A 27,934-nucleotide genomic window follows, 5' to 3' on the forward strand; every position below is an offset into this window, starting at 1 on the left:
TTTCATGCCTGTTATCTGGTATATATGCACAGCATTCTTCTTTGATAAGCGCGCACGTACCACCTCTCGCCGCTAGGGTGAAGTCAAGAGCCATTTGATTTTGTAGCACAACAGTTCTCATTGCATTCAGTTCATCAGTCACCAGTTCTAGGGCAGAAAAAGTTGCATTACTCATTACTTCGAGAAGTTTCGACAACTTCCTCAGCTCCCAGATCGATTTGACTGCTCCATAGGCTGGGAATATTCCTGCCCAGGATATAACACTGTCACTCAAGTCCATATGAGTCAATTTGCTTTTGTCTTTCACGGCATTATGATCTTTATATCCAGCTTTGATCTTTCCGACTGGATTTACAGGTTTTTCAACTGGACCTTCAGGTTTTCGAGCTGCTTCTCTCACGTTTCGTATCTTACCCAAAGGTAATTCTGCAGTATGTCTTATTGCCGGAACCAAATAACCCAAAAAACAACTGCCAGACCAATTCTGAGGTAACCATTTATATGCCTTCTTCCCACAAATAAAATAACAGTTTTCTACTTTAGAACTAATATGCATTAGCCCTGCATGAAACATTTTCTGATCTATAACTGACAATTGTTTAAACAAAACTGGATTTTTGCGAATGTCATTCATGGTTGTTTTCAATGAGTTCAAATATGAGTCATAATTAGTATTGCAAAAAGTATTGCCATTACTATTCTTAATATAACATCGGTAAGATATGGTTATATTACAATTGCTCCAGCCCACCTGGAGGGTATCATTTTTATAAAAACATACAACTCCTTTTTGTGTGACAGGTAAAAATAAAGCTATTTTGTCCTGTGATCTCACAGTTCCTGTATTGAAGAGTAAATTCTCCCAAGTCTCATTTATCCCCAAAGGGACAGCGGACATTATCAGTCCTCCATATGCTGTTGGTATAGCTGTACAAACCCAGCAATTTGAAATGTTCATAGTCTCTGCATATACACGTTTCATGGCTAGGTATGTGTTAAAATTTGGATGCCAGTCTATAGACGTTTCGTCACACCTTCCCACTTTTACTTATGTGGTTGTGTGTAGGATAAACCACAACAAGAGAAAAATTGTTACAATTACAGTCAATAAATGTACACTCAACAAAATGATTATGCAACATCTCTGGGGTTGATCTAGATTTCTATTCGCTTTGTTTTTGGCCATCTCGGTCTGGTTGTGTATCAGTCACAAAGTTTTTATCAAGTTGAAAGTTCTTTACCAGTTTGCAATGTGTCAAATGAACCCAGGACGTCCTCTCGGCCACTCTAACTGCAGTAGGCATTGCCAACAGAACCTGGTATGGTCCCTCTTACTTTGGACTCGCCCAATTCTTCCTTTTTGTCACTTTCAGCCACACAAATGTCACAGGGGCCAAGACTGCTTCCACCGGTCTGGTCTGTTCTGAAAAAAGAGTTAAACTACAAAACAGATTTATTTGTTAACAGTTTCCTCATATAACTAGCTAATGAACTGTCAGCCTCTTGCTCTGCAGGCATGAGAGCTTTCCACTGTGGCACATAATATGCTCTCCCAAAAACCATTTCAAAGGGAGTCAAACCCTTTACATTTGGAACCGTTCTCATACTCAACAGTGCCAAAGGCAGACAGTATATCCAATTCTTTTGGCTCTCCTCTACTAGCATCTTATGCTTATTTTTGAGGGTACCATTGTACCTTTCCACCAGTCCTGCTGACTGTGGGTGGTAGGCACAATGGTTCTTTAAGGAGATACCAAAAAATCTCCCAAGTTGCTGGATTGTCTGATTCACGAAATGAGTGACGTTGTCACTATAAATCCTTTCCGGGATGCCAAATCTAGGGATTTTCTCTTTTATCAGGGCTTTCGCCACTGTTGCTGCATCCGGGTTTTTAGTTGGAAAAGCTTCTACCCATTTAGAAAACATGTCTACAATAACTAAACAAAACTTTTTTTCCCTCACACTTATTCAATTCTATGAAATCCACACAAATAGTATGGAACGGATATGGTGGTATAGGAAAACTTCCTTGCTTGGTTTTAAATGCCCCTTGTGCATGGTGCTTGTTACAAGTATGACAAGCTGCACAAAATTTTTGTGTGTAATTTATGAATCCATAAGTTTGGAATATTCGGTTTACTAACTGCACCATCCCCCCTTTTGAGACATGGCACTGCTCATGGCTCAACAAAGCTGCATATCTAAATAAATTAGACGGCAATATCGGTTTTCTCTCTTTGGAAATGTACAGTCCATTCTCAAGAATTGCACCTCGTTTTACCCATTTTTGCTTTTCTGCTTTTGTAGTAAGCGTCTGCATTGTTTTTAACATGTCTAAATCTAAAATCTCAGAGGGTTGTAATTCCTCATTCAAAAGTAAAGTTTCTGAGTCTGAGGCTGCTTGCTTTGCAGCTGCATCAGCTCGTGCATTGCCTTTTGAAATCTTATCTTGTTGTTTCGTATGAGCCACACATTTACAAATAGCTACTTTGGTAGGTAACTGAATAGATTCTAATAACTCCAAAATAAATTGCGCATGATTAATAGGTTTTCCACTAGATGTTATCATTCTTCTATTTTTCCATTGTTGTGCAAATACATGTACTGTAGAAAAAGCATACTGACTATCAGTATATATGTTTACACACTTGTTTTTTGTTAAAGTACATGCCCTCGTCAAAGCTATCAATTCTGCTGCTTGTGCAGATAAGTTATGTGGTAAGGACTGGGCTTCTAAAATTTCAGTGTCTGTAACTACTGCATATCCTACCAGATTCTTTCCTGTAGGACCCCTTCTGCATGAGCCGTCCACGTAATATGTCACCTCGGCATTATCCAAGGGCATATCTGTGAGATCTTGTCTAGGTAAGGCTAACTGTTCAATTTCCTGCAGGCAGCTGTGTGGTGTGCCATCCGCAGGAGTTGGAAGTAATGTTGATGGATTTAATGTCGTACATCATTCAATTGTCATATGAGGTTGGCTCAGCAGTATAGTCATACATGAAAGGTGTCTAGCAGGAGAAAGGTATGCCACTTTTTCTTGCAGTAAAATTATTGCAACTGCATGAGGCACTCTCAATGTGAGGGGGTAGAATAACACCACTGAGGCCGAAGCCTGTACTGCCATTGCAGCTGCAACTACTGCTTGTACACTGTGAGGCAAAGATCATGCCACTGGATCTAACTGTGATGAATAATAGGCTATGGGGCGTTGCTTATCCCCATGTTGTTGCGTCAATACTGACGTCATATATCCTTGCTTACAATTTACGGTCTGAAAAAACCATTTGTGATAATTTGGAAGTCCTAAAACTAATGAAGAAGCTATCAACTGCTTCAACCTACAGAAAGCTGTTTCTGCTTCGGGTGGCCATTGTAAGATATCTTGTGCTGCCATTGGTATCTTATATATCAAGTCAGTCAGTGGAGCAGATTCCAAAGCATAATTTGGTATCCAGCTCCGACAGAAATTAGTTGTACCCAAGAAAGACATAATTTCCTTCTTGGTTGTTGGTTTGGGTGCTTGCAAGATCGCTGTTTTTCTTTCCTCGTCTAATATTCTACCTTCATTGGATATTACATATCCCAAGTATCTAACTTGTTTTCTCCAAAGTTGTAACTTACTTTTGTTTACTTTGTGTCCTTGTGTTGCTAAAAATTTTAATAACGCTACAGTATCCTCCCTGCATTGTTGCTCGGTGGAGGCTGCTAGCAAGATGTCATCTACATAAAGTAGAATTTGACTACCTCCCGGTGGGGTAAACCTTGTCAGGTTGCTAGCCATTTCTTGTGCAAATATTGTTGGGCTCTCACAATATCCCTGTGGTAGTCGAGTATATGTATACCTTTTACCCTGAAATGTAAATGCAAACCAATATTGACTATCAGGATGTATAGGTATTGAGAAGAAAGCATTGCTGATATCTACCAAAGAGAAATACTTCTGTTGCGGTTCTAAATCATTTAACAAAGTATGTGGGTTTGGCACCGTAGGTGCTCTAGGTATTACTGCATTATTTACAGCTTGTAAATCTTGTACCATCCGCCATTCCCCATTTGCCTTTTTAACAGGAAATAGGGGTGTATTACATGGTGAATCAGGAGATTCTACCAGTACTCCTTCTTTGAGTAATGCTGCTATTATAGGCTTAATTCCTATTTCTGCATCCTTTCTCAAATGGTATTGTCTTTTCTGTGGTCTAAAAGCTGACTTTGGGGTAATTGTAACTGGTCCTGCTGTTCGAATAAGTCCTACATCTGACTTGCCTGTTGACCAAAGAGTTGTTGGAATTTCACATAAGGCCTTTTCTTCTTCTTCTAATAAAAATGCTAATCAGCTGTCCTCGCTAGATAGCAAGTGTACAGCTGGATGTGTCTGTGTCAACCAATTCAGTTTTTGTTTTTGTATCCCTTGTTCTGATAGTTCTAAATCAGTCTGTTTCTCCCATCTTGTTACTTTTTCTCCTACGTCTGCCCATTTTACACTTTTGTTCTTTGTCAAGCTGACATGTGGTAATCGATTTGATCTATATAATGCAAGGAATTCTTGAGGTAGCAAACAGCTAACTACACTGTTCCCCTCAGTATCCCAGTACAAAGTACGCAAAACCAATCTAGTTGCTCGATTTCTGAACAATTCTTGCTCATACTCTCTGTCAGGTCCTGGTGTAGTACAGTAGTATAGAGCACAGTGTAACAAATGCTGTCAATCAGTGTCAAGGGAGGGGGCTTTACTGATGGCTACGTTCATCAGTTTCTCGGTTACTGCCCCTGGACCAGTCGTGACTAGGTCTTGGCTGTACCAGTAAAAAGTTTCACCCTCTGATCGCACTACAAAGGTATCCATTTGTCTCTTTGCCTCCATACCTTGTACAGTTGGAACTACTGCTATGCCAAATATCTGCATAAGGTCCCTGCCCAATAGGTTTACTGGACACTTTGCAGAAACAACAATTTTACTTCTCTGGGTCATACCTGAAACAGGGTCAGTTATTGCTATATCATGGGAAAGTGGTTCCCTGTATAGCTGTCCGTTTGCTGCTTTCACTAGTATATAATCAGGTGATTCGGAATGTTCTGGTAACTTGGAGGGGTGTATCAAAGTCCGTGACGCTCCTGAGTCGCACAGGAATTTGACTTCCCTTCCCTCCACCAGAAGTGTAACTTCTGGTTTCATATCTGCTAAGTAGAGCTGTAAGCTCAATAATGCTAAGTCCAAAATTTCACTTTCTTCATCCTCCATATCTACTTGCACTTCCTCTACTCCTTCTACCACATTTACATTTGTTTTCTGTTTATTAACTTTTCCTGATGATTTCTGACTTTCACATGATGTATCTTCACTATCATATAGTCAGTCCTCATCTCCCTTATCTTCTGTAATTACCTTTTTGTTTTGCTTACAATCCCTTGCTAGATGTCCCTTTTTCCCGCACTTGAAGCCTTCACCTCTCTTTTTCCTCTCTTCAAAATCTTCTGATCGTTTGTCAGACTGTTTGTTTCCCTGGGCATTCTTCTTGCCCTTTTTACCTGACTATAACACAAATACTTCAGCTCCATCTTCAGCAGTGAAGACTTGCGCCTTCTTTTTCTTTTTACTATTAAAATGTCTTTCAGCATGTCTAGCGTATTCAAGTAAGGCTTGTAACCTGCCTGTTCGATGCTCTATCATATGCTTCATAATGAAGCTACTAATAGGTGCAATGCAACCTTTCAAAAATGCATTTTTCAATTGTTGTTCATACGGGGAATCATTCGTTTGGTTCTCAGGAACCGACATACCGCTATGATTATTAAAACACTCTAATAATCTAGCATAGTACCCATCTATTGTCTCATTTTCCTGTTGTATGCATTGATTAATGCAAGTCCAGTCTGCTCTAGGTTTCCATTTCTCAGAAATTCGGTCTGTTAGACCTTTCACTCTGTTGTCTAACTCTGCGTCACTATGGGGGAGTGGTCTGAGCTCTGCATTACGAGGATTCCAGGTGCCACAAATCATGTGCCAATCCGGACCTATAATTTGTCTTACTACTTTTTCTACTTCTTCTCCATTCAAGTGGTAACTCAACCTCATGCCTTGTAAATCTTCTAAAAATTTCGTAAAATTAACTTTTGGATGGGGGATTCCCTCAGTAGCCTTCCGGATATCTTCCGGTGTCCATGGTCTGTATACTAAGAGTGTTGGGTTTTGCCCTTCCTGTCCTGCCTGAGGATTTGGAAATTCTATAAGTGGGCATATTTCTTCCTCACTCTCATTCTGTAGGTTTCTCTCTATTTGATATGATTCTGTGTCCCTATGTGTTTTACGTGTTCAGGACCTAGTTTCAATAGGATCTCTAACAAATGGTTGTGGTCTTGCTGAAACTTCAGGATAACGTGGAGGCGGACCAGCCTGTCCACTCGCTTCATATCCTGAACAGGGTAAGGGAGGGGGCAAGGGAGGAGGAGCTGTCGCTATTACCAAGTTATTATCTTCTTTGTCTAAAAACAATGTTTTTGAATTTTTCAGCTTCTGTTCTCTACGATTTGCTTCCTCAATCCACCTGTGCGCCTGAGGAATGCCTAATTGGCATTGCTTTTTTGCCTGACCTCCCGCATCAGATTTAAGCTGTTTAAGGAGTTTAACTAGTGAAGTTTTATCTAGTTTACCATCAAATTCATATTTGTTAACCCATTTTGTATAATACCTAACGTTATCGGAACGTTGTGATTGCATGTATTTTGTGTCTTCGGTTAGGGGCGGATCTCGCGATGTTTTAGTGCACTGATTTCCCATGGCAAATAAAATGTTACGTAACCCTTTTTTATCACGTGATATCAAATTCTCAGTTCCTGTTCACAGTTTATCTAGAATAACTGCCTACCTTATTCTATTACCCTGATCTATGACCAAATATACAGTACTTCCTTTTGTCCCTGATCTGCAAAACAAATCTTGACAACAATATACTGTAACCTAGTCCCTGATCTAAAACAGAAAAAAGGCAAATTCTTCCTACCTGAGCCTCCAGTATTGAATCTTCCAATATCCGCTCTTCGGCCACAGATCAGAAAGTGACCAGCCTCTTTAAACGAGAATTCAGTCGGAGGTCTTTTCACCCAAGAAGAACCATTTTGGTAACTTCTCCTGCGCAGTATTCGACCACCGGTAGACTCTGATCTGCAGCTGTCCGACGGAATTCCAGCTAAGAAGGTCCAAACTGTTAAATAAAATCAAGAATTCAATACACAGGAGGTTCAGATTCAAAAGTTTACTAGTGTACACCAGGAGGCAAAAAACGTACAAGTACAGAATGTTGTCTAACATGAAACAGGAAACACACAATTTTATATAGGTTTAACATTCAAGCTGTGCCCACCTTACTGACGTGGTATGTCACAGGGCATCTACATCACTTTAGCTTACAGTCCTCTATTCATTAAAACTGCTGATGCTGTATATTTTAAAAGAAGTTTTCCTCTGGTAACAATACGGCCTTGCTATCCACCTGGTCAGACATAATGTCTCTCTGTAAAGTTACTTCTTCAAGGTTTCATATCAGTTCGAATACAATAGCAGATTCAGTCTTTTAATACACATCTTTGTTCTCTGTTACACTTTCTCACACAGCTGCGTGCTATCTCAGTAATACATATACAAGGCCAAATCATCCCAGCAGGAAAGAGCAGAAGATTTCATTATTTCACATATTTAATTTCCTGACCCAGCAGATAATCACTTATGAAAAGCATAAACATTAATACTTGCTAAGCTAGCATCTGCCAGGGTCGAAGGTCAGCTTTGCTTCAAGCCACACTGCAGTTTCAAAACTACTTTACATTTAAACATGAATTAATCCTCTCTACTATATGATTAATAGAATAAAATGCATTATATACTACTTTGCTTTTAAACTAGCATTTCTCATATATTCAAATACACATTTTTCTAACAATTATATACAGAAAATGTCAGTTTTCATTCCCTTTAAAACATCTTCGTTTTCATTTTGTTTCCACAAGACAAAATGCTGACAAATGCCATAATCATTTTCTTCTACCTCTGGATGACTCTTACGTCCATGAGAATGTTATGTGCATAATGAATGTTCCTATGGAAACCATAATCCATCTTCAAAAACTTTAATGTCAACCTGCAACTTCCTCCATTTTTGAGAAATAAGCCTACTCCTCAAATACCCAAAGTACACCACATAAATCATCCAGTTTATTCTTTACTGTTAAAGAATTGTCTGTAGCAAGTCTACCATCCAGCAAACTGTTGATTTTCACATAAAACTTTTTCAAGTTGTCTCTTATCAGCAACAAGAATCTTAATAAACTCTTGTACACACATTAATACCAACTGCTTCCAGCACTTCTTTAAATCCAAAGTCAGTGCCAAATGAAAACAATGGTTTCTCTGCTACCCATAGTCCATAGGGAGCAATCTCATGTAGCAAATGCTGCTGCAACAAAACCGAGTTAGTAAAATGCTTCACCTCCTTTTCAATGTTATGTTTCATATCCAACAAATAATCCTCCAGCATTTGAAATGGGCTCCCACTATCTCTTCCTTGCACAGCTTTTATAGCCCCCATCTCAAAAGAATCGTTCAATCACTGCTCATGATCCAAAATGTAAGAACCCCACATTACTGATCACTGGTTACAAAACACCAAACAGAATAGTGAAAATAATAATAATTCAACAACTTAAATTCATCATTCTACCAAAAGTTGCCAAATAAATCAGAAAAGTCCAAAATTCACCACACCCTGGCAACTAACAAAACTTTATTCAACAAAACGACATAGTACTTTGGCAGATCACCTTCTAGAGTTCTAACCTCCATTAAATACATGTTATCTATCATTATTAGATCAATGAAAAAATAACATTAATTAAGAGAAAAAACAACAGTAATTAACTGAACACACCCATTATCAAGCCCTTAAGGAATTTGTTTTTCATTATATTATATCAAACATAATACTGCCTACATTTCATAGGAATACTATATAAATGATATGAATAAATACACTTTAAGATAAATGCATTTTGTTATAAATATAAATCAATTTAAAGGGGGAATGCATCTATCTAAAATGAATCGGGTTCCTATTAGAACGACGAAAACTCATTTTGTCAAATGCGTTTTTGTCGACACATATAGAGCGAACAGAAAGAAGTTGCTTGACCGCTTCGTTGCTTTGCCGTGTTCTGCAGTGTAGTGTGGTCCCTTGTCGGGTATAGCTCCCGAGCGTAAATGTGCAACAGTTACTGACCTTAGGGTTAGGGTGCGGGTTAAGGTACGTGCATATGTATGAAAGTGTTTACTGTTTTTTATTTTGCATTAGATGTATGGTTGAGTTACGTGTGTAAGTGTTTTCAGCTGTTTACTTTTGTTTTGGGGGGGGTAGAATTTGGGTTAAGGTAAGTGTGTATGTGTTTGGAACTGTTTACGTAAATGTGCAAGAGTTACTGACCTTAGGGTTAGAGTGCGGGTTAAGGTAAGTGCATATGTTTTAAAGTTTTTACTGTTTTTTTTCCATTAGATGTATGGTTGGGTTACGTGCATATGTGTATTTAGTTGTTTACTGGTTTTTGGGGGTACAATTAGGGTTAGGTTATGTGTGTATGTGTTTGGAAGTGTTTAATGCTTTTTTTTTTTTTTTTGGAACAGCAATTGATTTCCCTAGGAATGAAATCGCTGTTCTGTGGTTTTGGCATTTTCAGCTTTCGCTGAAAATGTGCTGATGAAACATTGTTCGCTGTTTTCAGTGTTCAGTGTTTCAATATAGACCCAATTAATCTTATTGTTTAAGACTAAGCTGAAGTCTATTGTACATAAGAATAAACCATATTTTCTTTTTTTAACAATGTTTCAGAAATATTATCAATGAATTTAAAAAAAGCAAAAAATACATAATAAAAACGTTAGTTAACTACTCAAAACTTCTCTTGTGATATTCAAAGAAATGCAAAACTTATGAACTCTATCTGAAACATGCTTTATATCATAAATATTATATTGGACCCTCTTTTTAAATGATCTACTAGTTCATCCTACATAATACTTATCAGAAGGATACCTCAAAGCATAAACCACTGCAGTCTGATAACAATCAAAATTACCAGGGAGAATATTTACAAATAAAACAACCTTTGCAATAATGCTGGTTTTACCCCTCTCCCCCCAAATTACAATATATCAGACAGTCCCTAATACTCGAGGAATTATGATTCATCAAAGATTCCTTGGAATAAATAACATACCAATGTTGTCTCATGATACAGGCAATCCCTCCCACAAAGGGAGCATATTGCATAAGTACACATCCTCCTTTTTAAACTTCTCTATCTCGCCAATCCTGCATGGCATAAAGTATCTAACATTTCCAGCTCTATATTGTAGTTTTTCTAAGAATCTTTTAACTGTGTCTCTGAATAGTCCTAATACATAATTTGTGTACAGTTTATCTGCTTCCTTATAAAAACTCTTCTTTCCTTGAGCACAAGCCCCTTGCCCTATAGACTTCCTCATTAAGGAGAGAACTAATGAAATGTGGTTGGTGATCACTTGATGCTACTGAAAAACTTCTCCTTTCATATCTCTCTTACCATTTTTAAGCTACATTCTACTTGTCTGTAAATTACTAAGCTGAAAAACACCCCAGTTTGATCTTTTCCTTGCAGCCATCATGCTATAAATTAATTGTTAATGTATATTATTTCTCTATTAAATAATTAGCCAGTGTAAGTTACTTCATCTCTTTTGTTAACATGTTATGTTCCTGTACGAAATATTTAAAAATATTTAAAAATCATGTAAATAAGCTCATGTATATATGTTTTACCCTGCAATTATAAATGTACATCATGAGTAAATTAAATGTGGAGCTTTTCTCCCCAGGCCTCTGCTGAAAATGGGTTTTGCCCATTCAGACTTTTTGTGGTCAACAAAGACAGATAAGTAAGTAATAAATAAAGTTTTAGTTGCTATAGGTCTTCTATACATGGTCAGCTTTCTAATATCATTTTAACATAAATATTCACATCTAAATAAAAACATAACTTCTTTATGTATCACATATAAAAAAACAAACCTAAACCATTATTATGCAAACATACCATAAATTCATCAAACAAGGTATGCAGAGCCCAAAAAATAAAAAAAAAATAAATAGAAAAGTTTTTAAAAGATCACATAATTTATACTAATAATAGTTCTGAAAGATAAATGTTTGTTCAAATTTACCTAAAAACAATTTTACATAACTAGGGACAAATTTAGCAGCCATTACAGGTTCATAGGTTGGTACTAGGCTATCGGCCCTATACAGGCCCTATACAAGCCTAGCCATAACAATGCCCTGGCTATTTCTTCCCACACTATTTGCTTCCCTGGACCCCTGTCTAGCAGGACGACTGACGTGATCCCTGGGGTGAATTTCCTTTCTCCCATCCAATCGTCAAGGTTCCTTTTGAAGAGGGCCAAAGAGGCATTCTGCTTGACATGTATGGGCAGTCTATTCCAGAGTCTGGGGAGTCTCTGGGTCAGGAACCTATCCCTCCAGCATGTTTTGTTTATTGTGATGACAAGGTTTAGATCCATGGAGCATGTGGCTTTGAGGGATTGGGATTTCTTTAAGTGTAGCATGCCTAACAGCTCTGGGTTTAACATAGCCTTGTTTGTTAAGCAGAGATCGCCTCTGAGTAGACGATATGAGTTTTTTAAGGCGGTCAGCAGAGGACATCTGCTTTAGGCCTGTGATTCTTTTAGTGAGGTATTTCTGCGGCCTTTCCAGTTGTTGCAGATGTCTTGAGAGGTACATACCAAACGGGATGTTGTATTCTATAATGGCTCTAAAGAGGGATGAGTACAGTGGGACAATGACCTCTTTCTTTCTGGATGAAAAACCCTTAGTGATGAGGTGTGCTACATAGAAGGATTTCCTGGCTGTTGTGGCGATGTGGTTATCGAAGGAGAGACCACTGTCCACCTGTGTCCCTAAGTCTCTTATCATAATTTCGGTGTTTAGTGTACTGCTACCTCTGTGGTAATTTATGGGTTCATGTTTTTTCCCAAAGGAGATAACTATACATTTCTTGGCATTGAGCTTGAGCCCATGGCTCTGGCACCAAGCATCTGTTTCTGTAAGGCCCTTTTGTAGACTATTCACAACATCTGAGGATTCAATAATGGCTCCCAGTTTGGTGTCATCTGTGAACTTTGTTAGCCAGAGCCCCTTAGTGTTGGCCTGTATTTCAGAGAAGTAGATGCCAAACAAGAGCGATCCCAGGACTGAACCCTGAGGTACTCCACTTGTCACTTGTCTGGAGCTGGATTTGGAGTTGGCTACTTTTACAGTGTGGGTTCTGCCAGTAAGCCAGTTGGCAACCCATCGAGTGATGTAGGGATTAATGCCCAGCTTAGTAAGTCTATCTATGATTCCAGAGTGGGAGATGGTGTCAAAGGCCTTGGCAAGGTCAAGATAGGCTGTGTGGACTGCCTTACCCTTGTCCACTGCTCTGGAGACTGATTTGAAGAAGTCAATCAGGTTCAGGAGACATGATCGGCCCTTAACGAACCCAAACTGGGTGGGGTCCAGTGTTTGAAGGTTGCCAATGTCTTTGTTTATAAGTTCCAGGATAATACGTTCCATGGTCTTGAAGATCAGGCTCATCAAACTGATGGGGCAGTAGTTCCCGGGATCCAAAGTGGATCCCCCCTTGTGGAGTGGGATAACTGTAGCTGTGTGCCACTCAGTGGGCATGAAGCCTGAGGTGAGGCTATGATTAAACATGACACTTAGGTGGGGTGCCAGTTCATATTGTAGTTCATGTAATACACAGCCCGGGATGTCATCTGGTCCCATGGGTGCTGTATTCTTAGCTTTGGAGAGCGCGTTTTTTACCTGTGTAGCCATTATTACCAGAATTTGGCAATCTTCCATTATTGAGATGGACCGTTTAGGTGGTGAAGTTGGCACTGAATTGATCTGCCAAGATATTGGCAATATCCTTGGGATCAGTATATTTAATACCATTCTGTTGTAGCTCAGAGCAGATCTGAGCATTGCCACTTAGATTCTTGACATAGTTATAGAATGCCTTGTGGTTGTGTTTGGAATATTTGGCAGTTTTATTTTCATAACTAGCTTTGGAAGATTTTATGAGGGATCTCAGCTGCTTACTGAGGCTGGTAAGGGAGTTTTTTGCAACCTGGGATTTTCCTCTATTCCGCAACAGTTTTTTCCTTTTGTTGTAAAGTTTGTTTATGGCAGGGGACCACCAGATTGGCTTCCTTTTTTGGAGGAGAGCATCTTGGTTCTATTTGGGATGGCACAATTCATGCATGAGTGGATGTGCTTATACAGTGCCTTAGTGTAGGATTCAGCAGTCAAACTTTCAGTTCCTGTCTGCATGGGTGGGTGTCAAGAAGTTTGTCACTTCTGACTTGAGTAGCACAAAGTTGGCTTTGGAGAAGTTTTTTTATGGAGGTTTCCTTACTGGGGGGTGGGATGTGGATTTTAAGGGTGATTAGCTTATGGTCAGACCTGACCAATGAGAGGGTGACCATAGGTGTGGAGCATTGATTTCCCATGTTGGTAATGACCAGGTCTAGGATATTGGAGCCCCTGGTGGGACTATGGATTAGTTGATCCAGGGCATTGGAATTTATGAATTCCAAGAACCGTTGGGCAAAGGTGTTGGTACATGAATAGTTTTCCCAGTTAATGGCAGGGTAGTTGAAATCACCCAGTATTAGGATGTTTGGTTGAATCTTAATATTTTCCAGTATGTTTATAAAGATGTAGTGAGAATCTTGGGGCATGGCGGGGGATATGTAGGAAGCTACAATTTGGATTGCAGTCTTACCTAGTGTTAGTTGTACTTGGAGAATTTCAGATGCATTGTGTTGGGCAACTAGCCTGGTGTTGTGAATATCCTTGGAGAATATGGACACTCCTCCACATTTAGTGTTTCGATCCTGGTTTGGTGGCCGAAAAGTGTGGTAAGAGTTGTAGTCTGGTATTGCAGGGGTGCTCTCTGGAGCCTTGAACCAGGTCTCAGTTACTGCACAGATACCAATGTTCTCCATTTTTAGGAGTGTCTTGAGAGAGTGCATTTTGAGGTTTAGACTTCCAGCATTGAGTAACATTACCTGCAGAATTTGCATGCTTGTACCTGTTACAGAGGTGGTTTTGTCCTTTGAACTTTGCCTTAAAAAGGCACTATAGGGGGTGGCAAGAGCCTTAGCCAGTAACCTGAATCCCAGGGGCGACAGGTGCAGACCATCTCTGGCAAAGCATTGTGGTTTGTCGATCATGTTGTCCTAGGCAGACAGATACTGGATTCCCTTTGAATGACACCAGAAGCTTAGCCAATTGTTGAAGTCAATCATTTTGTCCTTATATTGTGGTATCATTCTGGGCGAAGGCAGGATGCTACTCAGGGCTTGGGTCATACCTGTCACAGATTTGCTCAGAGAAATACGTATCAAAAGCAAAACAACTATTAACTAAAAGAACCTCACCAAATCCAAAATATGCAATACCCCATCCACATTTTATAAAAAGTAAGTTATAGCTTCTATTCCCTGCTCATATCGACTATAAAAATATAAGGATGTGACATTTACCATGGCCAGAAAAAAAGAATGTCACTTAACATTCTTAATAAGCTACAAAAATGGAAAACATGCAGCTTAAACATCGCTACAAAACCTACAACAGATATTTGAGGAAATAGCTGACCCCAGTGTTAAGGTGGAGGACTGACTTCACTTCCTTGTTATTTGTGAAAAATGAAAATAAAAGCACTTAAACATTACAATAATAAGCAGTAATAAACTGTCCAAAACCTCAGGTGTTAATTCCTCTTCTATGAAGGTACTGAAGAAACAAACTGAGGCAGGCTTAGTCACTGCAATAACTCAGCTTTAATTCATGATAAGAGCTTTTGTCTAACTGGACTTCATCAGATCAACTTTTCAATAACAGCTTTAACCCATGGAAAATTAACATATACATAAAAAGTGCAAAGGATCATAAATCAGTATTAATAAACTCATGCATAGCAATAGCCCAGCCTACAATTAAAAGTTAGCCTGATGTAAGACAACTCAGTTTTTACACTCCAAATAAAAATAAGAAACATAAATAGTACTAATAAAACAAAGTCTAAGTAAACTGAAGTGTAGAACTAGTGTGTCTCCAGATAGGGACAAGGTGTTACAAAACTGCCTTCACTAAAGGCTATTCAGCACCAAGGTGACAATAAGATACTTCCTAAAGGAGTGATAAATAAAGAATACAAAACAATAAAAATCAGGGAGCTGAACTGAAGAAGGGTGTGTGTGTGTGTGTGTGTGTGTGTGTGTGTGTGTGTGTGTGTGTGTGTGTGTGTGTGTGTGTGGGTTGTGTGCGCATGTGTATGACAACAAGCACATGAATCAAGAAAACAGCACTCACTATAGTAACCTTGGAAAAGATGTGATACAAAGAAACATCACAGATAAAAATACAATCGAAATAAAAACTTTAATCATAACTGAGTGGAGAGTTACAGCAGGTAGATAGCTGGGGTTTGGGAATATATCCCTTACCTAGGAAGTTAGCAACAATATACACATACAGCTGATTTTATGTTAAATACTGTTTTATGGTTATACATGACATAGTTCTTTGCACAGTTAAAAGTTTGTATTTAGGTTACTTTCTTACAGCTTGAAGATTATAGTACTGTTTTTTATTTGCAATGGAGCAGTTTTGAAATGTCAGCTAGGTTTAGTGTAACTGTAGGAGACTGAACCTTGTTGCCTAACAGTTTTTCAGTGCTACAGCCTGTCTCACAAGAGGGACTGGATGCTAGAGAATGGTGCACTTTTTTAGTTGCAGTTACCTAGTGTAAATGCTGGGTCTATATTATAAACATGAAAGCTCAAAATAGTGAATACATCTACATCGACACATAAAGGTCGATGTACAAAAAGAGCGAAATGCGTAACAGGCAAAAATGAAAATGCCGAACGTATTTGCTTGGCCAGCAGGGCGATTGTGGGGATGAGGAAATATATCCTTTTCCACACTGTAGTGCTGTTTCGGATTTAAGTAGGGGGGTGTGGGAGGCACAGACCCCCACATGGTAGGTGCAAAAGTGTGTTAATTTAATTTTATTCAGTTAGTTTGAGCTTACCTGGGAGGGTGGCCTAATGGTTAAGGTGTTTGCCTTACAAACACAAGGTGCAGGGTTTGAATTTCACATGGGATAACTGGCTAGGCTTAAAATAACTCCCAAGGGCAGTTAGCCTAGCACTAACCTATTTACCTGCATGGTGCTGTTCGTTGATAAAATACATTAGTCGTTTTCATTTTCGCCAATTACGTATTTCGCTATTTTTGTACATCGAACTTTATGTGTCAATATAGATGTATTCGCTGTTTACAGCTTTCATGTTTATAATATAGACCCTAAATGCTAATGGTGTGAATTCTGCATCAAGCGAGCCAGGCTGTGCTTATTGGTAAGAATTCATCTCCTTGATATTTTGGCACTGCAGGAAATGCACTTACATTAAAAACACAATGGAGAATAATAAACTAACATCTTGGGAATACAATGAAGCAGCAACTTCTAGACATGTTTTTAAAAAAAAAAAAGAGAGAGACATAGTGCTGTTAGTCAGGTTGGGCTTGCCTGAAATTATAGGTTCATAGGTGTTTATTAGGTTAACGACCCCAAGGGCCTTTTTAAGTTTAGCCATGCATCCCAAATCTCTGACAAGTTCTGATACCCTTGATAAGTGTAACCATGGGCCTGGGCGATGAGCCATTTACAGGTTACCTGTTTGCATCAGAGACATAGGTGCCACACCAGGGATGAATTTCTGGTTTCCCATCCAGTTGTTCAAGTTGCACTTGAATTATGTTAGGGAGGAACTCTGCTTCACACTGATGGAGAGCCTGTTCCATAGAGGGGGTAGTCTCTGGGATACATACCTATCTCTACAGCAGGTCCAATTTATATCACAGGCAAGGTTTAAGTCTTTAGAAAGGGTAATTTTAGTGCTGCTTGTTTTGTGGATATGCAGGAGGTCCATCAGAGTGGGGTCTGACAATACTCTGTATGCCAGACATAGATCTCCCCTCAAAAGCCTGTAGGAGACAGAATACAGGAAGATGGCCTTGAGGCAGTCTTATAGGACATATTACTTATGCCTTGTATTCTTTTAGTGAGGAACATCTGTGATCGTTCCAATTGTTGGATATGACTGGTTAGGTAAGTACCAAAGGGGGCGTTGTACTCAATGATAGGTCTGATGAATGCTGAATACAGTGGAACAATGACTTCCTTGGATTTAGATGCCATGCCTTTGTTTATAAGTTGTGCAACATAGACTGATTTCCTCACCACTGTAGACATGTAATGATCAAAGGCTAGATTACTATCTATGTGTGTCCCTAAGTCCCTGACTACTGGGTCACCTCTAGGGGGTGTGCTATCAATATGATAGTTACCAGCAACGAATGACTTCCCAAAGGATACGATTATGCATTTCTTGGCATTTAGTTTTAGTCCATGGCTCTGACTGCAGTTGTTTGTTTATGTCAGCCCCTCCTGGAGAACATTTGTGACAGTGTGAGATTCAATGACAGCTCCTAATTTGCAATCATCTGCAAATGTAGTCAACCAGAGACCTCTGACATTGGCCTTGACTTCTGACAAGTCAATGCTAAAAAGTAGTGGTCCAAGGACTGATCCCTGAGGGATTCCACTTGTGACTGGCCTCTTTGTAGAGGTGGACACCCCAGTTCTAACTTCCTGGGTCATGTCTCTCGAGTTTGTCAACAATGCTCGAGTGGGGTATTGTGTCAAATGCCTTGGCCAGGTCAAGGTAGGCAGTGTGAACGATTTTGCCCTCATCCATTGCTTTGGTGACCTTCTCAAAGAAGTACACCAGGTTGAGTAGACATGATCTGCCCTTGACGAAACCAAACTGGGTTGGGTCCAGTTTCTGGAGGTTTACTATATCTCTATTGATCATCTCCATGATAATTTTTTCCATGGCTTTACATATAGGACTAGTGAGACTTATGAGTCTGTAGTTTCCAGGGTCTGTAGATGGCCCAACTTTGTGCAGAGGGATGACTGCTGCCTTTCTCCAATCATGAAGTCTGTTTGGAGGCTGTTACAGTTAAATAATAATTCCAGAGGCCCTGATAGGTCATGTTTAATGTTACTTAGAAGGCATCCTGGGATATTGTCCGGGCCCATTGCAGTGTTCTTGGTCTTAGAGAGAGCATTAAGTACCTGTTCCCTAGTGAGAGCAGGGGAGCTATATTTGATGATATTTCCTGAGGGAAGGGAGAGGGGGAGAGTGGAGTAAAGTTTGAGCTGAATTTATCAGCCAGGAGGTTTGCTATATCTTCTGGCTCAGTATAGCTGGCTCCATTTACAATGAGCTCTGCACACAATTGTGTATTGCCTTTGAGGCTGTGGACATAGCTAAAGAATACTTTGCAGTTGTCCTTTGCCTGGGAGGCCAAGCTTACCTCATATTTGGCTTTGGTAGACTTTATTTGTCCTCTGAGTTGTTTGTTTAGTTTGATGATAGTGCTTTTATCCTGCTGAGAGCTGCACCTCCTAATTGTTGCCATGATTTTCTTCCTCCTGTTATATATATATGATTGATTTTTGTGATTCCACCAGGGTGCCTTGTTTTTTTAGTTAGTTTTGTACTTCTTCCTGGTGGGTACAGCTACCTCTATGCAGGTATTAACATGCGTGTACAGGGTTTCTGTGAACAGTTCTGTATAGGCAGAAGTGTTCTCAGGGTTTATGGGGCTTGGAATTTTGCCAGGTTCTCACTCAATAGCAGGAGGTTAGCCTTAGAATAGTTTCTGAATATTCCAGGTTTAGCTGGGGGTCCGGGTTTTATTTTTACTTCAAATTAAACCACTTTGTGGTCTGACCTCACCAGGGACGGCATTAAAGTAGGGGTGTGCATCAGTCTCCCATATTGGTGAGAGCCAGATCCAGTATGGTTGGAACCCTGGTTGGTGTATTAACTATCTGGTACAGGGAGTTTGTGTTTACAACATCTAGGAATCTCTGTGCATGTATGTTTCTTATCATATATAATTCCCAGTTAATAGTTGGGTAATTAAAGTCACCCATGAATATGGTATTGGGTTGGATGGTTAGAGTTTCTAATAAGTTTAAATACATGGTATAGGCTTCCTGGGTCATAGAGGGGGATGTATAGCTTGCAAGGAAGTGGTATTGGATTTTACCTATGGTGATTTGAACATGGAGCAGCTCAAGTGCATTGTCCTGTTTGACCAGCCTTGAAGTATATTTATTTTTGATGTAAACAGAGGCACCTCCACCTTTAGTCCCTGCCTATGAAGTAGCTGGCCTAAATGTGTGAAAGGCATTATAACCTTGCACTGTTAGTGTGCTCTCCATGGCTTTAAACCATGTGTCAGTCACTGCACAGACATCAGCATTCTCTAGGGTAAAGAGAGCTTCATTTCCTATGTCAGAAGTACTTTCAGTTTGGCATTACCCATGAAAAGGCACTATGGGAAAAGACAATGTTTTAGCTAATAATCAAAAGCCTAGAGGGGAGAGGGGCAGACCATCCCCGGAAAAGTGGTGTGGTCTGTTGACCATCTCCTTCCATGCTGACAAATATTTCACCACCTTAGAATGACACCAGAAACTAAGCTATTTATTAAATTCAATCATCTTTTGTTCATACTGTGGCATCATCCTTGAAGAAGATAAAATGCTGCTGAATGCTAGGCTCATACCAGCCTGAGACACACATTCCGAGAGCTCCATGATGTCTCTCTTCATATACTCTAAGGAGGTACATCTCAGGTCATTTACTCCCACATGGACTATGACTAAGTCATATTGGTAATTGTGGTCCAATGATATGAGTGCATGCGTAATGTGGCAGATCCCAGCCCTTGATAAGCAACTGACTGTAATTTTCGCCTTACTCATCCTGGTAACATCAACATCTGTGTGTCTCACAATGGAGTCTCCAATGACGAGAATGTTGGATTTTGTGGTGACTTGCCTTATGGGCTTAGAGGTAGAGGCTCTATGAGATGTAGCTCTAGGTATTGATGTGGGTGTTGTTTTGAAAGAACACATTTGGGGCTGCTGAGGGTATTTGTTATGCATACTTCTAGGAGGTTTTTGTGGTTTAGGAAGGTTACATGTAAGTGCCTCAGCATATGTGGGTCTATATGTCTGCTTTAAATTGTGCATGATGGGTGCAGCGTGTGTACTACTGACAACCTTATTGACATTAGGAGTACTTTTATGTGAGAGCTTTGCCTCCAATGACATTGTGTAAATACATCGCTCACATACCATATCAATTTGTTTGAGAATTAACTGGTTGTTAGTAAACATGAGGCAATTTCTGCATTGCCTCAGGATGCCCATATACACCAAGCCAGTAATGGAGACAATATGAAAATTTATATCCATGGCAACAAACCCTTTTTTATTGATTAGACAGTTGGAGTGAGAATATCAATCACTGTCAGGAGTATCTGATTTGTAATTATGTGGACAGTGCTTGTCACTGCACACTAGTTGTCCTGTGTGCAACTAGGTATTGAAGAAATTTCAATTGTGCTTTTATAGGAAAAATGTCACTCAAGGTGTCTGAGTCTGTACAGAGCGCTGCAAAACACTTGAGGGGAAACTAATACACAGACCTTAAACATTTAAGCATGAAGTATTTAGGTGGCTATTCTGAAGTTAGAAACAAATCAAGTAGTACTTACTGAAAACAAAGTATTAGCTTGTCAAGAATGATAAAAAAGGGGAGTTGCATGAATGGCCACTGCCTGGCTACTACTAATCTTGGTCTCCCCACAGCTTCACTCTGTTGGGATACAATGCTCCCTTCCTTTTTCCCTCACCAGAAGCACAATGTTAGCACCAATCCCAAGAAGAGAACCAGGCCACAGCCTGTTTGGTGATTAATAGTCTTGTCCCAGATGATGCAAGGGTCTGTAGGCATGTAGCCTTTTTCTGGTAGCTGCTTCGAATAGCAACCAGACCAACCAGGTACATTAAGCACAGACACTCACTCTCCAACCAGAAACAGTCAGGAATTAATGCACTCTGCTCCTTCTCTCACCATGATCAGAATATAAACACAGATTCCAAGCTGTCATCTATAAAGCAGTTATTAGGCTTTCTAGTGATCAACAGTCTCCAAGAAATAATGACCCTGTACTCCTTCTCTCACCAGGAGAAAACAGAAGCACTAATCCCAAGATGAATACTGAGAGGCAGAATGCGGGCTCTTCAATAACTGGTGGTCTTGCAATAGATGCTAAAAGGTAAGATGAAAAAAATGGTTTATCCTAAACACTGCAGTGTGCACTAAGCAGTTAGATATGAAAGTGGGTAACTTAAGTTTTAGCTGTCTAAAAAGTTAAGTTTTAGTGGAGAGCCAATATTTTTAAAAAAGCAAGATAGATTGAAAGGGGGTGGGCACTTTGGTATTCTGGTACTATGGAATACAGTAAGATGGCCAATAAATTTAAATAGTTGAAGGGGAGTGATTTCACAAAAAGATAATCTTGTGCTTACTCACACCAGCCAGTGAAAGGAGAGAGGGAACGAGATATATTCTCAAATTAGAATCATCTTGCACATTTTCTGGGGTCTGATGAGCATCGGCATCGGGTGTCTTAACCTGGCGTTCAGTTCATCCCGCAGCACCAGTTCAGCTTACCAGGAGTGGCCCACTGGGCGCTCACATTCCACGCCCAGCTCCAAGCCAGTGAGTTGGGCTTTTTACCCATTTAACATTTGAGAATATATATATTCTCAAGTAGAGATATTAGAATCCTAGAAGCTTTTGCTCTTCTTGGGGGGGGGGGGGTTAGGTGAGATTCTGTTTTACATAGGGCAATACCTCATCACAACTGTTAATCTATACCTTCACCATGCCATGAGCTAGATCCTTCTTCAGGTGAATCCAAGATAAGTTTCAAAAAGCACTAATTTTGGTGACTGATTTACTATCGTGCCACTACAGAAGATCCAACTGCTAGTAAACCTCCACATCTCTCTGAATTAACTAAGTCAATGAATTGATGGGTACAAGATTTTTCATTAATAGATATAGGATCATTTATACATCAGGAAGCTAATATTTATACCCATTATTCACCATATTTTAATACTTTTAGCAGGGTAGATAGGATGTACCTGGCAAGAGTTCTCTATTGTCTCTTGCCCATATTCAGATCATGAGGTTCTAACCTGCTCCTTTTTAAGCCATCCCCTGACCTTACCTACACTATGGAGATTATCCCTGCATTACACTAGAAGGTCAGAGTTTCCCTAGGTCCTGCAGGATATTACTCAGGAATTTTTGGTAGGACATGAAGGGAATGATTCCCCCCACATATTATTTGGGATGCTTATAAATATTATCTTCATGTTAGATTATGGACATGGGCTGCATGGTTATGAAAAACTTGGCACAGGGATCTAACAATAGTGCAAGAGGAATATCAAGCATTGGCTTCCAAGCATGGTTCTTGTAGATCCATTACAGATAAGGTATGCTTTAAAGAACTCAGGGCTAAGATACAGGAGATTGTAAACCATAAAATGGAGATAACAATAGATAGACTACCTCTCCAACATTATGAAGTTTCTCCTCAAGTGACTTCTAGAATGGCTAGGAAGTGCAAAGCTAATGCTGCAAGCAGCACTCCCATGTTTTTCATGGAAAGGGACTATAGAGAGCAGCCATCAGTTCCACAGGTGCTAGAACTCTTTGTTCACATTTTTAGAAACTTTATAAGGATGATCATCTTTCCTTGGAATCCACCAAGCTACCTCAGCAGTTATACAGGCTCTTTTACCTAAACACTTGGAGCCAGAATGGCGGTCCTTGCAGAATCCCTTTACAAAAGATGAAATTCTTGCTTCAATATGGCACTTAAAATGAAGAAAACATTCGGTCTAGATGGTTTGCTAGCAGAACTGTATACGCAAATTCCTACACCAGCTTTTAGGCTTTATTGGTAAACTGTCTCATGGTTACCCAGGACCCTATTACCTTTATCTTCATGGAAGCAATATCATCTAGTCAACCTTTTACCTGGGGAATGATCCTATGCTTCTTGTTCACTACTGGCTGATCTTAAATGTGGATACTAAATTATATGTAGCCTTGTGGGCAAATTGGCTAATGTCTTTGCTACCCAGGTTAATTAACCTGCAGCAGGTGTGAAAGGAAGGGCTTCCTGGCAGAACATATTTTGTCCCAAACAATGGCTAGAGCAAACCAAGGATAGCTATAAGACTCCAAAGGCATTATTATCAATAGACCCTGAGAAAGCTTTAATAATGTCAAATGGCCCTATCTTTTTGTGAGATCTAGTAGCCTTCTCATTTCCCAAGGATTTCCTGATCATACTGCATTCCATCTACATGGGCACTGCAGCAGCTATTTTCCTAGGGCCATCATTACATAATATCAAAAGGAGTTTGGCATTGCTGTCGTCTGTGTTGTTGACTTCAGGTTTTACCTTCTTGGTCCTAGATCGTGAACCATATGGGCTCACCTGTGTCTCTACTGCTATCACCTACCTTGGTATTTTCATATCCATTTTCATTCCTTATCCCTAAGCAAATTGGTGAGTGGAAAGCAGTCCTTATGCTTTGGAAAAGAAAAAAACGTTGCTCCAAAGCCACAAAATGGTATTTTAATAAACAAATGTAAGCGCTTTCTTTTCCAATGCTACAAAAACATCATCAGACAAACAGATACACTACCTCACATCCTTTAAATACCATAAAAAACATCACTTCCTTAAGGGATTAACCTCATTTCCTTGAGGGTGCGGGGCCCAAGTGCAAGGCATGTTATACAACATCTTATGCAACATCTCACTTTCTAAAAAAGGTGGGGCCAAAATGCAAGATACAAAGTTACAAAGCATTTTGTTACCTTCATAAAATCCTAGTGCATTTTGAATACTAAAAGTTAAAAAAACATATACACAAACACAGAAGTTAATGCCAATAATAAAATTGCATTAGTTGCTTTGTAAACTAAAAAAATGCATGTCATTTCATAATAAAAATCAAACAATACCTGATTTCAACTTTAAAATAGGTTTGATCAATATGTACTCATCAAGCCCTGGGGGGTTGGGTAGTGGCATTTAAGAGAACTTGCCAATACAGTTCCCTTTTCTCCACTAAGGTCTCCCAGTCACCCCCTCTGTCTAGTACACCCACCTTTTCCAAAATAACAAATACAAATTTCTTAAAACCAGGACATGTGGTGGAATGTTTATAAAGTGCATTACTTGTGTTTTTGCTCTTAATATCATAAAGGTGCTGACAAATTCTCATATGTAAGGGGCCGTTAGTTTTAACACTATAAAAAGCAGAACAAGTGGCACAAAACTTATATAAACAACCCCCCTTGGTGTTACAGTCATATTTGCCTTTAACAGTAAGCAAGAATGGGCAACCTTGAACAAGAAAACTATTAACTTCCAGGATATACCTGCATTGTCAGCAGGCTCCACATTTTTTAATTCCACACCCATTGCTGTGGCCTTTCATTTGTTGCTTGTTGGTTTTAAAAATACTTTTAAAGTTTTTATTTTTATAAACGAATTTGGGTTCTGGGCCCAACCTACCCAAAAGTTCCAATGATCCAAAACATGTTGCCCAGTGTTTCCTAATTGTGTCCTATAATAAATAAATACCTGGATTGTATTGCAAAACAAATACTTGTGGCAAGTTTTGCCGATCATGTCGAGTGTTAGTTCCTTGACCATCAAGATTAATAGAATTGGTACCAATATCATTTTTGCATAAAAGGGGCTTATATCTAACATCTATTTGGTTTTGCCTTCCACCATGTCACAAATGGATATTTTCAGTGGTCCAGGAGTTGGAACTATCAGTTCAACTTGCACTACTACCTCTATGGAACTAACGGCACTTATTAAGTTCATGAATGATTTAAAGCAACATGTGGATGTTCTTATAACTTTTTCTAATGCAAATGTTGTTCCTTGGAAGAGAACAGTTTCCCCACCTTGTGATTTGTCCACGAAGTGTATTCTAGCTTTGCAGCAGGACTGTGGGGAAGGGACATCTGCTGGTATGACAATTCATAGGAATGTTAACTTGGGAACATTGCATACAGGTACTGATTTATCTGTCAATACTCACAGTTTAAGCGATTTTTTAAATCAACATACAATTTTGACGAGGCAAGTAATTCTATTAGTCCTGTTTTTACAAGTAATGACAACAGTGACAGTGAACTTACTTTTAAAGCCAGGTTGAGTAAAATGGAAAAACTGGTTTTAAAATTTTAATCATTACAAATGGACAACTCATTTTTGAGACATTGTATTGCCAAGAAGTGGGTCCCTAGAGGACTGCGCCTTTGGAAATACCCGAATGGTGTTGCATTCAGGTCTGTGTTTCACCTTGAACTGTTGGATTTTTTGACAAAATGGGTTGTACACTAATGGAACTCATTATCAAGGAGAATTTAAGGAACCTGAGCTCTACTGAAGAAGAAATTAAGAACTTAGATGCACAGTTAAGAAATTACCTCCTTTTTAAGCATAATATTGACAGTTTTCAGTATATTTTTATCAAAGTGGCCAAACAGGAAGAGATTTTTTTTCCAGAAAACAGAAAAAATCTTAATGGACACTAAGGACTATACTAATAAGGATGTTTACCCTAGGCCACCAAAAAGTACTGGTATTTTTTTGTTTGAACAATGACAACGGTGAAGAGAATGATGGTGTTGACCCCAACAATGGTCAAGATAATGTCAAGAATAACCAGAATGGCTCTCGGAGGTCCAAAAGAATTCAGGAAAGGTTCAAAAAAGGGGGGATGGTCATCCTACCTCTAGGGACAGTTAAAAAACACAATAATTTTGGAACTCTCATTGGAAATGACCCCAGAACTAGTAGTTGACAACACATTTGATAGCAATGACACCATTGATGCATCTAACAATCTATATGAATTTCAAAGTTGTAAGATTTACAATTTTTCATCACTTCTTGTTTCTCCTGTGCTTGGTTCATTATTTCAACATGGTTTTAAATATGTGCCCTCTAACAAACCTGATTTGGTCAATGTGGTAACGGAACTTAAACTTTTTACCAGAAAATTGAACATTAAATGCATTTTACCTCTTGATGAGCAAGGGTCTGATATTCCCTTACTGCGAAGATCTAGTACCTTCAACACCCCCATTAATTCCAAGTATACATCTTTTCGAACAATTATGTGAGCAAAGCATCAGGGATTGGCATTTTAACCATAGGAGGTATAAGTTCCACAAGATTTTGAGTGAAAAGAGGGAACTTATGCATAGACTTGCCAATGATTCCGGCATACGAATTATGAAGCCAGACAAAGGAGGGGTTGTTGTCATCATGGACAGAATTTTGTACTCCTCAAAGATGCTGGAATTTTTACAAAATGGTAGATTTTTTTGTTGAGGTACCACGAAATGAGGTTAACATTGCTTATCATAGTATAGACCTCATTTTGGAAGACATATTTGTTACATTTGATCTACCTCTTCATGGTAGAGAATGTCTGATAGTTTGCAAGCCTAAGATCCCAGGAATGTTTGGTATCCAAGATTCATAAGTCAGTTACTGACCCTCCATTGCGACCTATAGTGGCAGCAACTGGTTTGAAGACCAAACCATCGGCAAAATTTGTTGATATTAAATTAAAAACTTTTTTTTGTCAACAAAAGCCACATCTTTAAAGATTCATGGCACTTTTTGAACTTGATTTCAGGGTGTCATTTTTTGCCTAGTGCCCTACTGGTGACCATCGATGTAAATGATCTTTTTTTGGTTATTTCCTATGATGAAGGACTAGACTGGTTCCGCCAAGCTCTGGTTAAAGGCTCTAATCTGTCCAATAATTAAATTAGTCTTATATATCAGATTATAGAACTCGTCCTGACAAACAACTTTGTATACTTTGAAGGGGAGTACTACAAACAGCACATCGGCGTTGTAATAGGGGCCCCTTGTGATCCCGTCTTTGCCAATATGGTCCTATGGTTTTAGGAAGCTAATTTTGTTTTAAATTCAGTATTTGCACCTATGTTGGATTTGTATCTGAGATTTTTGGAGGATATTTTTATTTTGTGTAAAGGAAGTTTGGAGAACTTAAAACATTTTAAGGACTTCCTTAACCACTCTACTGATTTCTTGGAGTTTACTCATCACCATCATAATAACTCAGTAGACTTTTGGAATGTGACTCTTTATAATAACTTGGAGAATTTCAGATATGAATCTAATATATATGGGAAACCAATCTCTTCTAATGCCTACTTACATTTCTCTAGCCAGCATCTGATCTGGCAAAAGAAACATTTAGTAAAAGGTCAGTTAATCAAGCTAGGTAGGTTGGTTTCAGATGGTGAAGTGGTCAAAGCAGAGGTTGCAAAATTGGTTGGTATGTTTCTCAAAAGGAGTTACCCCAAAGATTTTTGGCATAGCACCATTGATTATGTTATGGAAAACAGGGTTGTTAGATATAAGCCCCTTTTATGCAACAATGATATGGGTTCTAATTCTATTAATCTTGATGGTCAAGGAACTAACACTCGACATGATCGGCAAAACTTGTCACAAGTATTTGTTTTGCAATACAATCCAGGTATTTATTTATTACAGGACATGATTAAGAAACACTAGGCAACGGTTTTTGGATCATTGGGACTTGTGGATAGGTTGGGCCCAGAAACAAAATTCGTTTATAAAAATAACAAACTTTAAGGGCATTTTTGAAACCAACAAGCAACAAATGAATGGCCACACCAATGGGTGTGGAATGAAAAAATGTGGGGCCTGCCGACAATGCA

This window comes from Protopterus annectens, chromosome 1.part1 (genome assembly GCF_019279795.1).
Source record: "Protopterus annectens isolate FY-2018-M chromosome 1.part1, PAN1.0, whole genome shotgun sequence".
Taxonomy (NCBI): Eukaryota; Metazoa; Chordata; order Ceratodontiformes; family Protopteridae; genus Protopterus; species Protopterus annectens.